Source organism: Apodemus sylvaticus, chromosome 13 (assembly GCF_947179515.1).
Source record: "Apodemus sylvaticus chromosome 13, mApoSyl1.1, whole genome shotgun sequence".
Taxonomy (NCBI): domain Eukaryota; kingdom Metazoa; phylum Chordata; class Mammalia; order Rodentia; family Muridae; genus Apodemus; species Apodemus sylvaticus.
This window is the reverse complement of record NC_067484.1, coordinates 9,805,112-9,822,037: the sequence shown is the minus strand read 5'-3', so window position 1 is coordinate 9,822,037 and position 16,926 is coordinate 9,805,112. Positions and strand designations below refer to the sequence as shown.

At 38.1% G+C, this 16,926-nt stretch overlaps 1 pseudogene; it reads left to right on the top strand.

Annotated features, from left to right (window-relative positions):
- The first annotated feature begins 3,109 nt into the window (after positions 1–3,109).
- LOC127664154 (dnaJ homolog subfamily B member 1-like) overlaps positions 3,110–16,926 on the top strand; it is a 198,142-nt pseudogene continuing 184,325 nt past the window's right edge.

The following is a 16,926-nucleotide window of genomic DNA, read 5'->3' as shown; positions in this document are numbered from 1 at the left end:
AAGAGGAAGAGGCCATGGAGGTACACTGCTCACCCTTCACATAGTCACCAAGTTCAATGTGGTAGCATTTTGTCTCACAAATATGGAAGAATTTGTGTCCTGACCTATCTGAATACATCTTGGTGTTTATGTCTCTTAATATATTTTTATTCTTAGAATATTCTGAAATGTTATGCATTTGCAAAATCCTTTATCGACCAACTTAATACATATTTATTGAATGCATTTTATATGCAAGACATTCCTAGCATATTATAATGTGAATACATCATACCACTGTCAAGAAACTATTTTCATTAAGATGTACAGAGGAAATGCAATGAAACTTTTTATATTCTGCATTACATTAGGCCTACCCTTCAAGTTCTGTTCCACTGGGTATAAGGGAACTTACAAAAAAAGCAAAACTTCCTTATTGAATATACACTGACAGTTTCCTTTCCACAAATAGTTTTCAGGTAGTTGCAGACTGACAGAAGTCCAGTGGTTTGCTATACATTAGTCTTTCAGGTATTTTATGTTTTCCTTCTTTCCACAATATGTCCAGATGGAAAGGAAAGAGCTTTCATAAACTCTTGGCAGACAGGAAAGAAGGGAAGGGCTCCTGACTTATTCTGGTTTTAAATCCATAACAGACCTGATCCATTAAGAAGTTTTTTATTTCTTTCCCATCTTTCTGTAGACATTCACTGACAGTCACTATCATTAAGCAAGTTGTTTATTTGTGAACAGTCTTAAACATCAGTGATCCCTCCTGTTTACCTGGTTTAGGTGACAACATATGATTATACCTTTTATGATATCAGATAACTAACTACAATTCTCTCTGTACTATAGCTACGAAACATGCTGAGGTTAGGAGTTACTGATTATAGCAGATGTGGTTCCACCAGAACACACATGCCCACATCACGTGGCTGCCTTCTCTTCATCCCCTCACCACTCCTTGTCAAAGTTCCATGACATAGGCTGCTCAAGATGAAGTAGATGATCTACATTTGGATTAGATGACTGTTGTCTGCAGGAAGATGACTTCAAAAAGAAATACACACAAATTGAGAAGCAAAGGATATAAGCCTGCCTATTAGGAAGTTTAAGACTGAGGACAAGCTTAGGTGGCTATTCTGATATCAAATAAAGGAGACATCTAGCTAAAACTTGTCAGAAGAAATAAAGAAAGGTACTGCATGTCAATGAAAGTTGATGAAAGGGATGCAATCATGGCAAATATATGTCAAATATAGCAGTTTCCATTTTCCTACACAGATTAGATAAGTCCTGAAACAACACTGTGGCCAACATTAATATGTTACTGTCCTTTTAGGATAGTATTCTTAACTAAAATTCAGCTAACCAAAGCTAAACTGTACCATAAATCAACTGTACTTAATTGACAGAATATATTGCTCACAACAAGTAGATAATATACACATATTCTTCTCTGTAGCCTTAGATCATGGAACTGCCTGCATCAAATGATAGGGTATACACTAAGCCATAACCAATTTGAAGAATCTTTGTAATTCCATCATCATATCCTGACATCATGGAATAATGTTAGAAATAAATAGGAAGTAAAATTGTAGGCACTGCACAAATATTTAACAGGTGAGCAAAACCATTTTTTCATGAAAAACTTGTTATTAATAAAATTAGAAAGTAAATTTAATTTTTTTCTAGAGTCAAAGAAAAATGATGGAATAACTTACCAGAATCTCTGAGATACATCTATGATATGGTGCTTTTAAGAAATGGGTTTATGCTCAGAGGATTCTCCAGCATGTAATAAGGACACATGCTCCACTGTGTGCTTAGCAGTCTATTATAATGGCCAGAAGCTGGAAAGAACCCAGATTTCCCTCAATGGAGGAATGGATACAGAAAGTGTATATTTACACAATGAAATACTCAGCTATTAAAAACACAATGAATTCATGAAATTCTTAGGCAAATGGGTGGAATTGGAAAATATCGTCCTGAGTGAGGTAGCTCAATCACAAAAGAACACACATGGTATGCACTCACTGATAAGTGGATATTAGCCCAGAAGCTTGGAATACCTAATTGTGAATTGTGGAAGACACAATTCACAGATCAAATGAAGTTCAAAAAGAAGGAAGAACAAAGTATGGATACTCTGGTCCTTCTTAGAAGGGGGAATAAAATACCCACAGAAGGAGATGCAGAGACAAAGTGTGGAGCAGAATCTGAGGGAAAGATCAGATACTACCCAACCTAGGGATCCATGCCATATACAATTACAAAACCCAGACACTATTATTAATGCCCACAAGTACTTTCTGACTGGAGCCAGATATAGCTATCACCTGGGAGGCTCTGCTAGTGCATGACAAATACAGAGGGGGACACTCTTAGCCAGCTACTGAACTGAGCACAGTGTCCCCAATGGGGGAGTTAGAGCAAGGACCCAAAGGGTTGAAAGGGGTTTGCAGCTTCATATAGGAACAACAATTTGAACCACCCAGTACCCCCAGAGCTCCTAGGGACTAAACCATCAACCACATGGAGTTACCCATGGCTCCACAAGCATAGCCAGCAGAGTATGGCCTTGTTGGACATCAAAGGGAGGAGAGGCCCTTGTCCTGGGAAGGCTAGATCCCACAGTGCAGGTGAATACCAGGACAGGGAAGCAGGAGTGGGTTGATTGAGGAACAGGGGGAGGGGAAATGGGTTATGGGATTTTTCATGGGTTGGGGATAAAGCAGGAAAGGGGGGCATTTGAAATGTAAATAAAGAATATATCTAATTTACAAAAAATGGTTTTAAGGGAGTACTCAGATGCAACAGGGGTGTGGAGGTGATTCAAAGAGAATCTCAGCAATCCTCAGTCACTGCTACATCCTCTGCCTGTCCCTATAGCTGCCTACAAACTTGTGCTGATCCTGGTGGTGAGAATGCTTGGAACCTGGGAGCCACTTCAGAGGTTGGTATCATGCAGACCTGAGCCCGGCGGGCCACTGGGAGGCAAAGAGCAGTGGTCAGGCATTGCGAGATGCTGGTTATGAATTTGACATCTGCTTCACCTCCGTGCAGAAGAAAGCAGTCTGGAGCATCTGGATAGTCCTGGATTAAACAGATGTGGCTGTCAATGGTCAGGACTTGGCGCCTCAATGAGCGACACTGTGGAGGGCTAACAGGTTTCAACAAAGCAGAGACTGCTGCTAATCATGGGGATGCTATCCTGCATAAGGCCATGGAGGCTGTGGCTGCTCAGGGCAAGGTGAAGAAGTGAAGGTGAGGAGGCAGACTCCTACCCCCTACCTGTCTTTTCCTGCCACCTTCACCCTCCCCACCACCTGCCACACTGATGACATCATTGGGATCTTAAATTTAAGTTGTAGCTTCAGATGGGGATCTGTGGCTCCCATGTTCATTTTAGTATTTTATCTCCTGCACCCACTCCCTTCATAGCATCTAGTCAGAATAACACCTCAGGGTGTGGGGGTTCTTGGTCCACATCCATGGATGGCTCCCTGTATCAGGAGAGTTGAGAGATAGCAATTATAGTTTTTCTTAATTCCTTGTTTACTAAGGGTTTGCTTAGGAAGAAGTCAGGGAGGAACTGCTGTGGTATGACCAAGGAGGAGAAACTGTGGTCCAGTTTTGTCCCTGGAACCTGTGCTGCACTCTTCCTGCAATTAGGGAACTGGGGCATAGTCATTCCAATGGACAGTGAATGTAACCACAGCGTGGTTTAAAAGACCCTTCTTTCTCTCTGACTCTAATGGAGCTGCTGGCCCTAAATGGTTGGGATCAGTCTTGTCAAGTCTATGTGTTACATTTACTTTTACAAAAACACAGTATATATATATATATATATATATATATATATATATATATATATATATATATATATATATATATACATATATCAGCCTACAGAAGCACCTTTGAGGGTGCAAGTGGCAGTTGAAACAGTTCTGTGTGGTCACCAGACAATAAGCCATTCCTCATATCCAATGGGATAAAGCTCTTGTACCTCTTGCTGTGTTTTGATCCCTTTGCTTTGTTTTGTGGAGGTTAAGTGCCCTTGATCATGTCTAAGGTTTTGTCTTTCAATGTCTGAATCATGTTCCAGCTGCTTGACCCTACTGTGTGGGTTCAGAACTCGTTTGGGCATAACAACTAACTCTCTTTCTAGATCAGTATAATAAAGGAGTGATGTGAAATTAAAAAAAGAAAGATAGAAAACAAATGGGTTTAAGGTTATAAATGACTGTATTAAAATCTAGTTGCTTTTCAAACTACAGTTTATGTATATACCTCAATGTCCCTGAAATGCAATAACATTCCAGACTCCAGTGATATGGAAGATAAGACACAGTAAAGATGACAATAAAGTTAATACATCACGGGTAAAAATTACATAGACTTAATCAAATAATTTTTTTTTAGAAATAGAACCAATATACAGAATCTCAAACAGCAAAATAAAGAAATTATTAAAATACTGATTAAAAATACAGTTGAAAATTGAGATAAAATTGTTTACAAGGTTTCCAAAGATATGCAAACAAACATATGGAATTATTTTGAAAATATGTATTCTAAAAGAATTTTAAAATATACATGATTTATTTCCAGACACTGGGCCTGGCCCACTGCATGTCCAACAATGAGATCAAGTGAGCCTACCACCTCCAGGCACTGCGCTATCACCCGAACAAGAACAAGGAGCCTGGTGCCAAGGAGAAGTTCAAGGAGATCTCTGCTTGACATGATCGTCACTACAACATGCTCAGCAACCTGCACAAGCACAAGATTTTTGACCGTCACGGAAAGCCTGAAGGGTGGTGGCAATGGTACCTCTTTTCAGCTACACATTCCATGGAGACCCTCATTCCATGTTTGATAAGTTCTTCTGTGGCAGAAACCCCTTTGATACCTTTTATGGGACATCAATGACCCATTCTCTGGCTTTCCGGTGGGTATAGATGGCTTCATCTTTGGAACATTTGGACATTCCCGCCCTACTCAAGAGCCCACCCAGAAGAAGCAAGACCCCTAACCACCTCTGGTCACCCACAACCTTCGAGTCTTCCTTGAGGAAATCTACAGCAGCTATACCAAGAAGATGAAAATCTCCCACAAGGTGCTGAACCCTGATGGAAAGAGTATTCGAAATGAAGACAAGATCCTGACCATCGAAGTGAAGAGGGGCTGGAAGGAAGGGACCAAAATTACCTTCCCCAAGGAAAGGGACCAGACTTCTAAAAACATTCCAGCTGACTTCATCTTTGTTTTAAAGGACAGGCCACACAATCTCTCTTCAAGAGAAATTGTTCTGATGTCATTTATACATCCAGGATTAGCCTTCGGGAGGCTCTCTATGGTTACACTGTGAATGTCCCTACTCTAGACAACAGGACCATCCCTGTTGTATTGAAAGATGTCAACAGGCTTGGTAGGCAGCAGAAATTTCCTGGAGAAGGCCTCCCTCTCCCCAAAGCACCTGAAAAACGCGGAGACCTTGTTATCGAATTTGAAGTGATCATCTCTGAAAGGATTCCCATATCATCCAGAACCATCCTGGAGCAAGTTCTTCCCATAAAGCCGCCTGCATTCCTTTGTGTGAGAGGTTCTTGTTTTATTCTGTATTTGTCCCATGCCTTATTCCTCCTCTCCACAAGAATCCTGTCTTGTCTTGGTCATCTCAAATTGAGACCAATTCTGTAGGACTGCCAGGCCAGCATCACAAGCAGTACCTGGTTGCAAGACCACAGGGCCAGCTTCCTTCCAGGTTCTGGGGCCTGGACAGTCAGGAGGTCCTATGGATAGACAGTAGTTGACAGGGACTGTTTTCATCTGAGTGCCCTGCCTGTCCAGGGGTGTGATGGGATCAGACCTGCGAAGTGAAAAGTATCTGTTCTTGGGAGCTAGCCTGATGCTCTGACCATTCGACTCACTGTAAGTTGTCACTACCAACACAAGACCAAAGTGTGTGACTTGTCAGTATACAGTGTGACAGCATTAAAAACTGATGCTAAACCTCAAAAAAAGAAAGAAAGAAAAAAAGAAGACTAAAGCTATTTCCCCTAACATTTTTAATGTCACAGTCTCTACTCATATTTAGTGCTGTGCTCTAAGTCTTACCTGTAGCAACAGGACAATAGGTATGGGTGTGTGCATTTGTGTACATACTTATACATATATATAAATAGGATAGATATGAAAATAATTTCTTTTTTAAATCTTCTTCTTCTTTGTTTTTTGGGTTTGTTTTTGTTTTTGTTTTTTTCTGAGATAGGGTTTCTCTGTGTAGCCCTGGCTATCCTGGAACCCACTTTGTAGACCAGATTGGCCTCAAATTCAGAGATCTTCCTGCCTCTGCTTCCAAATTACTAGGATTAAAGGCATGTGCCACTACTGCCCAGCTTGGAAATAATTTCTACTTGAAGATCATATGTATCCTTACTGGAATTCATATTGATATGTTCCATTGGTGTTTGTTATGTATATGTGAACTTATATTTATGTTATGAAATTATATAGGAAACTATGACAAGGGAAAATAAAATTTTAAGAAGAAAGAGAGGAAAGAGAGAGTAATGGGTTGGATGAGACACTTATGAGAAGGAAATTCATTCAGAAGAAGAAGAGGCCCAACCTGGGTGGAGGTGGGAGTGGAACACAGTACAGAAAAGAATACTCTGTGTGTGTGTGTGTGTGTGTGTGTGTGTGTGTGTGTGTGTAAATGAAATTTGAAACTCATTCTTTTCATAGTACCTTAATAAAATAAAACAGGTACATTGGATTGGAAGTATAAAGACAGTCAAAGTAAAGATGGAAAAAAACATCTGGGACAACTTACATAAGCAGAGATGTTATATGAGGGAAACAAGAATATTATAGTTATTACATAGCTCTATTGCAAAGAAGCATTTATGTCCAAGGTAGCAATGGTGGAAAGACCTATGAACACTATTGAACTAAATCATCCTGTGAAGCTGCCTAGCTTGATCATATTGTAACCCAGAAAAAGAAATATTTGTCTCAGAAATCATTGCCAGAGCCATGATATGGATGCTCTATTTGGTTAATGCTACAAAGATAAGTTTGAGCTATTGGCATTCCAACGAAGTCAGGAGGGTTGCTAGTTGAAAAAATTCTAGTAGGATTTCTTGTGCTGTATTGTAATATTTTAATTAACATTTGATAAAACTGTTAATATTATATTTAGTATTATAGAGATGAGAACAATGGACCTTTCAAGTGAAAGGAGTTTTGAGAACCACTGATGAGTCAATTTAATTGAAACATGGACTGAACATATCCATATTAAAACTTAGTTTGACCTCAATATTATATTGATGCTATTATCACTCAATATGTTACAGGTAGTACAATAAAAAATTAATATTTATTTTTTCCAAAAGTGGCCCAAGTGTATTACAAATAAGATAATTCAGCTCCATGACAAATCAAGAGAGGATGCAAAATTATTTTCAAGTTCATATCTTAATACACCTGTGTTTTATTTATCTTTCTTTTGTTTCTTTATGTTATGAAAGTCTAGAGAGAGCAATAGAGCCCATGGGGTAGAAATGTCATAATAATGGACTCTAATTAAAGAAGATTCTGACACACTGGATAGATAAATTCGAGAGCAAGTAGATGCAAAAGTCCAAGTTTTGAGGAACTGAAAAGTGATGAATGTCATGAGGTTCAGTACATATCTGAAGTAGATACAAATAAGAAATCAATGATAAGTGGTAATTCAAATAAATAGAGATATTCCAGACTACTATAAAATGTTGTTTAAATGTGTAAAATAGGCAAGAAAGAGGATTGACAAAAATCTGGGAGATTCTGCAACGGGGAAGACCCCATTTCTTGATATGTTCTAGAGAACCAGCAACACACAGGGCATTCGGTAAGAATCACCCCCACTTCTGGAGGCCCAGAGCCACTGGCTGGGACTCACTACCCAGCAACCATCAAAACGTGCCCTCCCTCCAGAATACCACTCTCCTTCTGTGCCTTCTACATCTATCTCCTCCTCTGCCACTACCTGCACAGTTCATTCCGGTGTGTTAGACACCTGCCAGTTCTGTCACAGGGAAGATCCTATTTCCTGATACTTTCTAGAGAACAAGCAGCATGCAGGGCATTTGACCATTGCCAGGTCTGACACAGGGAAGACCCCATCTCCTGACACTTCCTGGAGAACCAGCTGTATGCAGGGCATTTGAGAGAAAGGGAATCCCAGGAGTACAGATACACAGGCCTGCAGGACAGAGAAGCCACAGTCAGAGGCAACAAGACCAGCTAACACCAGAGATAACTAGATGGCCAAAGGAAAACACAAGAGCATTACTAACAGAAAACAAGTCAACATGGCACCATCAGAACCCAGTTATCCCACAACAGCAAATCCATCATCCAAGATGAACTCTCAATTCTGAATACCTATGCCCTGAATGCAAGGGTACCCACATTCATAAAAGAAACTTTACTAAACCTCAAAGCGCACATTGAAGCCTACAAAATAATAGTAGGAGAGTTCAACACTCTTAACAATGGACAAATCATGGAAAGAGAAACTCAAGAAAGACACAATGCAACTGACTGAAGCTATGAAACGAATGGATCTAACAGATATTTATAGAACATTTCATACTAAAGCAAAAGAATATACCTTCTTCTCAGCACCTCATGGTACCATCTCCAAAACTGACCATATAGTTGTTCACAAAACAGGCCTCAACAGACACAGAAATATTGAAATTGTTCCATGTACCTTATCAGATCAACACGGCCTAAAGCTGTTCTTAAGTTCAAACAAAAGCAATGGAATACACGTAGACTTTAAACAATAGTCTTCTCAATGCTAGCTTGGCCAAGGAAGAAAAAAAAGAAAAACACTTTTTAGAATTTAATGAAAATGAAGACATATCATACCAAAACTTATGAGACACAATGAAAGTAAGTAGTGCTATGAGGAAAATTCATAGCTCTGAGTGCCTCCAAAAAAAAAAAAAAAAAAAAAAAAAAAAGGAGAGAGCTTACACTAACTGCTTGACAGTACACCTGAAAGCTCTAGGACCAAAAAAAAAAAAAGCAAATACACCAAAGAGGAGTAGAAGGCAGGAAATAATCAAACTCGGGGCTCAAATCAGTCAAATAGACACACAAAAAAAGAACTATACAAAGAATCAACAAAACCAGGAGTTGGTTCTTTGAGAAAATCAACAAGGTACATAAACCCTTAACCAAACTAACCAGAGAGTACAGAGGAACTATCCAAGTTAAGAAAATCAGAAATGAAATGAGGGACATAACAACAGAAATTGGAAATTCAAGAAATCATTTCCTACTATTAGAGCTTATTCTCAACAAAATTTGAAAATCTGAACAAAAGGCACTTTCTAGATACATACCAGGTGCCAACATTAAAACAGGATCAGATAAACCATCTAAATAGTCCCATTCAAGTCCTGAGGAAATAGAAGCAGTTGTTAATAGTCTCCCATAAAAAAAAAAGTCCAGGACCAGATGGGTTTAGTGGGGAATTCAATCAAATCTTCAAAGAAGAGCTAATACAGATACTCTTCAAACTATTCCACAAAAGACCAAACAAGGAAGGAGAACTTCAGACCAATCTCCCTCATGAATATAGATGCAAAAATACTCAACAAAATTCTAGCCAACCAAATCCAAGAATGCATCAAACTATAATTCACCATGATCAGGTAGGTTTCATTCCAGAGATGCATGGATGGTTCAATATATGGAAATCCATCAATGTAATCCACTATATAATCAAACTCAAGGAAAAAAATGACCATTTCTTTAGATACTAAAAAGGCTTTTGACAACATTCATCATCCCTTCATGAAAAAAGTCTTGGAAAGATCAGGAATCCAAGTCCCACACCTAACCATAGTGAAAGCAATATACTGCAAACCGGTAGCCAACATCAAATTAAACAGAGAGAAACTTGAAGCAATTCCACTAAAATAGGAGACCAGAGAAGGCTTCCCACAATCTCTCTATCTATTCAATATCGTACTTGAAGTCCTAGCCAGAGCAATCAGATGGCAAAAGGAGGTCAAAGGTATACAAAATGGAAAGGCAGAAGTCAAAATATCACTATTTGTAAATGATATGATAGTATACTTAAATGACCCCAAAACTACCACCGGAAAACTCCTGAAGCTCATAAACAACTTCAGCAAAGTGGCTGGATATAAAATTACCTCAAACACATCAGTAGCCTTCCTCTACTCAAAGGATAAACAAGCTGGGAAAGAAATTAGGGAAATGACACTCTTCACAATACTCACAAATAATGTTACATACTTTGGTATGACTCTAAAGAAGCAAGTGAAAGATCTGTCTGAGAAGAACTTCAAGTCTCTGAAGAAAGAAATCAACAAAGATCTCAGAAGATGGAAAGATTTCCCACACTCATGGATTGGCAGGATAAGTATAATAAAAATGGCCATCTTGCCTAAAGCAATATACAGATTCAATGCAATCCCTGGCACAATCCCAAATGAATTCTTCATAGATCTAGAAGGAGCAATTCTCAAACTCATCTGAAATAACAAAAAACCCAGGATAGCAAAACGATTCTCCACAAAGGATCTCCTAGGGGAATCACCATCCCTGACTTCAAGCTCTACTACAGAGAAATAGTGAAAAAAACTGTTTAGTATTGTTTTGGAGACAGGCAGGAAGATAAATGGAATAGAATTGAAAACCCAGAAAAGAAAACACACACCTAAGGTCACTTGATATTTGACAAAGGAGATAAAACTATTCAGTGGAAAGAAGACAGCATTTTTATCAAATGGATCAACTGGAGGTCAGCATGCCGAAAATGCAAATTGATCCACTCTTATCTCCTTGTACAAAGCTCAAGTCCAAGTGGAACAAGAACCTCTATATAACACCAGATACTTTGAAACTTATAGAACAGAAAGTGGGGAAGAGCCTTGAACACATGGAGACAGGGGAAATTTTCCTGAACAGAACACCAATGGCTTATGCTCTAAGAAAAAGAATCGACAAATGGGATCTCATAAAACTGCAAAAGCTTCTGTAAGGCAAAGGACACTGTCAATAGGATAAAATGGCAACCAACAGAATGGGAAAAGATCTTTACCTCTACATCTGATAGAGGGCTCTTTGCCAGTGTTTATGAAGAACTTAGACTCTAGAAGAACTTCTAGAAGAAGTTAGACTCCAGAGAGTCAAACAACCCTATTAAAGGTTATTAATGGGGTACAGAGTTAAACAGGGAATTCTCAATTGAGGAAAATTGAATGGCTCTAAAACACCTAAAGAAATGTTCAAAATCCTTAGTTATCAGGGAAATGCAAATGAAAACAACACTAAGATTCTACCTTACACTGGTCAGAATGACTAAGATGAAAAACTCAGGGGACAGAAGATGCTAGAGAGGATATGGGTACAGATCTAAACAAAGAATTTTCACCTAAAAATCCTAATATCAAAAACAAAACCAAAAAACAATCAATCACACACCTCCTCCAAAAAGGCCATTCTTTCTAATCTTTCCAAAACTATTGCACCTACTGGGGACCAAGCTTTCAAGTGTATGAGTCCTTGTCATTCGAGCCACAGTGAATACTCCCTTGACAAAAACCTAACTCAAGCATAATGTAATTTTCCATTTCTTGTAACAAATCCTCTGGGTCATGTTTATTATTTGTTTGTTTGTTTGTTTGTTTCTAGATTGGAAATATCAAACTGTCAAATATGCATCCACAAAGAAAAAGTCTTCTTTTGATTTTATCTCTGGAAAGAGGATACAAATAAGGTTTATTTATTTATTTGTTTGTTTGTTTGTTTATTTATTATTTATTGAATATCATCTTCATTTACATTGCCAATGGTAAAACCTGTACCCGATTTCCCCCCTCCCCAAAGACCCCCATCCCTGCTCTCACCCCTACCTCCAAGTATATGCCCCTCCACCCAACCCACTCCCACCTCCCCCCCTCAATTTCCCTTTGTAGGGGCATCTAATGAGCTTTCACAGGACCAAGGACCACTCCCGTGATGCCCAACAAGGCATTCCTCTGCCACATGTGTACCTCTTGCTTGATGGTTTAGTCCCTGAGAGTCCTGGGGTGTCTGAGTGGCTGAAATCATTGTTTTTCCCATGGGGCTGCAAACCCCTTCAGTCCCTCTTGACCACCCTCCAATTCCTCCAGTGGGGACCCCATGCCCAATCCAATGGTTGGCTGCTAGTGCCTGTCTGGCATGCTCCTTTTGGCATATACTTCTTATTGGCTATAGTAGTGTTGGGGTTTGGTGACTGTTCATAGGATAAATCTCCAGGTAGGGCAGTCTCTGGGTGGCCTTTACTTCAGTTTCTGTTCCATACTTTGTCTCCCTTATTGCTCCTGTAAGTATTTTATTCCCTTTCTCAGAGGAACCAAAGCACCCTCATTTAAGTCCTCCTTCTTCTTGAGCTTCCTGTGCTGGGTGAATTGTAACTTGTTTATTTTGAGCTTTTGGGGTAACATCCACTTATCCGTTAGTGCATACCATGTTTGTTCTTTTGTGATTGCATTACCTAGCTCAGGATGACACTTTCTACTTCAATTCACTTGCCTAAGAATTTCATGAATTCTTTGTTTTTAATAGCTGAATAGTACTCCATTGTGTATCTCTACCACACTTCTCCATTGTCGGTGGGATTGGAAGATGGTAAAACAACTCTAGAAATCAGTTTGGTGATTCCTCAGAATATTAGACACAGTACTACCTGAGGACCTAGGTATACCACTCCTGGGCATATACCCAGAAGATGTTCCTACATGTAAGAAAGTCACATTCTCCACTATGTTCATAGCTGCTTTATTTATAATAGCCAGAAGTTGAAAGAGCCCAGATGTCCTTCAACAGAGAAATAGATACAGAAACTGTGGTATTTATACACAATGGACACAAATAAGTTTAGGAATTATCAGCACAGGAAACTGACTACTGTATATAGAAGGACTACATCAAAAATATAGGTGCCCCTTAGGTGCAAGTATATAAGTCCTTTGGCCATCTCTTCCTTTAGGTCTTTCTTAAAACATGGCATAGAGGTCATGGAGTTAAGTTCCTGGAGTAAGTAAAATAGCCAACAGGGCTAGGTAAGAGAGTTAACTTAGAGACAGATGTACACAGACAGGATAGAACCAAAGAGGCTGACTATATTGGCTAGATTTTATCAATTTGACACAAACCTAGACAGACTTGGGAAAAAATGAAAGTTATCAAAGCACTGTATTCCTCTGATTGGTCTGTGGGCATGACAGTGAAGCCCAGTTTTATTAATTGCTACTTGATGGAGCAGAGCCTAATGTATCTCCTCCACCTGGTCTTGGGTTGTATTAAGAATGTACCTGAGCACATGAGAGAAAGCAAACAAATAACCAGTGTTCCTGATAGTTTCTGCTTCAATTCCTGCTTCCAGGATTTTACTTTAAATTCCTACCCAGGCATCCCTTGGGTAGATTGTGACCTGGTAGAAGATTAAATAAAGCTTTTCCTCCCCTAATTTTGTTTTGATGCATGTATATTCAACACCATAGGAAGTGATCTAGCACAGCAAGGGACTAAATGAAGGTTAAAAAGTATATTTTGCAAATATTCAGGAATAGGAAAAAGACATGATCCACTGAATAATATACAGTAGAAAGAAGGAATAAGAAAGTTGCCGTAATCAAGAGGTGCTACAACAAATGATATATAATTGAAATAAAATAGTATTTTAGATTTTTGTGAATAAAAAAATTAAAATTACCTGTATGATTCATATGATATCGCTTATTTAAAGATTGTCCATTGTTTTACAGAAGTTTGATATGCATAAATAGATTTTAAAATGAGACATGCTGGTGGCATGAAAGAAGTTTTGTGTACTTTTTCATGGAAAGGCAGGTATATGCTCAGCTCAACAAGGCTACGAAGAAAGATCCTGTTCATTCTTTTCCCTGGGGCAAATATCCACATCGTTTCCTCAAATAAAAATCACATCTCACAATTGAATCAGTGGTAGGAGATGTCCTTAGTCACGAAAATTTTCTTAAAACTGCATTTTTTTAAAAAGTAGACATCGATACCATAAAATACAGTATAGATTTTCTGAATAAATGCCATATTTTGAACTTTTATAGGCAATGTTCTTATTTCTCTCCATGCCCCCAATGTATATTTTTCACTCTGGTGAATGGAGTGATAAATGTCAATTTCTGAAATGAATTAAATGGGATCTAGCAATTTCTGTGTTGTATTGTAGATGATCTCTGCAGTCATTAACTTTCGCTTATGAAGAGAAGACTCGATAATTTGAATGGCAGCTTGGTGTTTTACAAAGAGGAGATAAATTCAAGTGTCTTTTCTCAGACTTTGTTTCTCTTGACAGCTATACATTCTCTGGCACTGGGGTCTACTCTTCCTAATTACCCTCCCCCCAGGAGATGTAGTCCCCCCAGCACTCTGCTGACCTTACTACCCTCTTGGAGTCTGCTTTTTTTTCTCACTGTTCTCCTCCCTCTTCTCTTGTCCTTTCTGAGGAGCAGAGAGACTTCACATGATTTTCTATTCCCCCTCAAAATTACTTATTTTAATACTTCAGCCATTAAATTCCATCATTACAGTTTGTACATCCCCATTTTATGGAACAGAAATTTTATTGTGTTCATTTAACCATGTATGTATAAAAAATTCAAATGTATTAAGAAGCAGTTTAATATGTTAAAAAAGCTAGCAGTTTGCCAATATAAATGTGGTAGAAATTTTGCTAGCATTCAGGAGGCCTTGTGGGGTTATTTTTTAGCTCCTTTTTAAAAGAAAAAATAATTTTATCAAATAAACAGAGTAATAATAATGTTATATTTAATATGATCAAAAGTGTGAGGGATATTATCTTTAAAATGAATGTAGAATTATTGTAATTTCTTGCAAATAAAATACATTTTAAGAAGTTTTCAAGTGTTTTATAATTAGTGACTGTTTGCTACTTCTAGGCTTCTTCAGGGAACAGAATGATTTCAGTGAACCAAGACGTTTTTATAATTAATCTCACATCAATGTGAATCAGCTGAAGAGAAGCAGTATTTGCAACAGTCTCATGATGAAGGCATGGAAGCCAAAAGTTACCTGTCCTCACAGATATGGACAACTACATTATTCATTACTGGGCTTCAGAATCATATCTTGTAAACTATTGGAAATATTCAGAAATATACAAAACCAAAACATGTTGTTTCTTCATTTTGTCTCTGTAATTCCAGTGGGGGGCCCTGCATGGCAGCCCTGGGAAAACCTTGACTTAGCTTGGTATATAACTCAAGGGTAGGATGTTTGTTTAGCAAAAATGGGCCCAATAACCACCCTTGAGAAAGCAAATGCTCCAACAATATCCCAGAGTATGCTCTTGACATGATTTGGTTGTTCTTTCCACTCTGGGTCTCAGGCCACGAGGGAGCTTGCTTTGGATCAGGTTCTGTAAGAACTTCACTGAGAAAAGAAGACAGGTCATCTAGAAACAAATAGGTAGCAGTGAAAATATGTGTGACAATTCCAGACACTTTTGTTTTGAGTTAATGAGTTTGAAATTTCAGGTCTCACATAATCTGCAAACATTTTATTTTTTATATTGTATGATTATTTCTAAATTTTGGAAATCTCATCACAGCTCACTTATTACATTCGTGTTTGCATCCAAGTCCATAAGATATCTCTTTGTTATGCATAAATTCACATGCGAAATCTGCAAGTGATATCAGTTAAGGATCATAAAATACCCCTTGGGAATCAAAGAAACATTGTTTTTGTTTGTTTGTTTATTTTTGTTTTTCTAATTAAAAAAACTCAAAATAATGGTTTTGCAAACCCAATTTGTTATGTGACAAGGCAAGACAATGACATATGTTTTAAAAATTCAATCATTGACTTGTTTACAAGTAATTTTTACATATAATAAGCTATGCTTAATCCTAAAGCTTCAAGAAGATAGAACATCTTGAATGCCTGTGATCAGAGAGTCTGCTTGTGGCCCAACAATGTTTTATGAAAATAAAGGCTTTTCAATATGAAGAACGTGTGTTTTGAAGCACCAAGCTGACAGGAGAACACATTTTGCTTCCTCTCAAAATTCTCAAACTGCAACTTAGTAGAGTTTAGTCACTGGCTCTCAATGGTACTCACCTCTGGACTGAGGGAGATACTCCTTTGCAGTCTATCAATGAAGCTGTTAGCAGTGATAGATGGGTTATTGAAACATGTGTGATTACAGCACTTGAAAAATCAAGAAAAGTTCAATTATTCTTGATAAATGAGTTCATGCCCTCAAAACAAACACACCAAAATTAACAGTGAAAATCAGAAAAAAAAATTAGTATGGTCACATTGGAATGAACAGAAATTCAGTGACACTTCTGGGCCCAATCCAATTTCTGGGTCCTGAAGGAAAATTAAGGTTTAAGTACATAGACACAGTTATACATATCTAAGCATTTCCAAGTCCAAGTGGTCCTTCCATGCCCTCTGCCCAGATTTTGTGGAAGGAGCTGAAGTGAGCAGGTCAAAAGATGGATGATCTCTGGCATTTTGACACAAAAATTTTGCTGGATGTTAAGGCAGATGGCTTCTAAAAATATAAACACTTTCTTGTTTATTTGGGAGCTTAAAACTATTGGCTTATTTATTAACCTTATGCCCTTATTTCTCTGTGCTTTATTAGACTTGAAAGCTCTATGCTTTATGTAATGCTAGAGACTTGTTTTTTACTTTTTTGTATGGTTCTGTGCTTAAATAAATGCTCAAAACTTGACTCTTTATTAACTATTACTTTTCTGTGCTTTGCTGAGCACTAAAACTTAACTCTTTATAAACTATTAATGTTCTGTGCTTCACTAAGTGCTAAAACTTAAC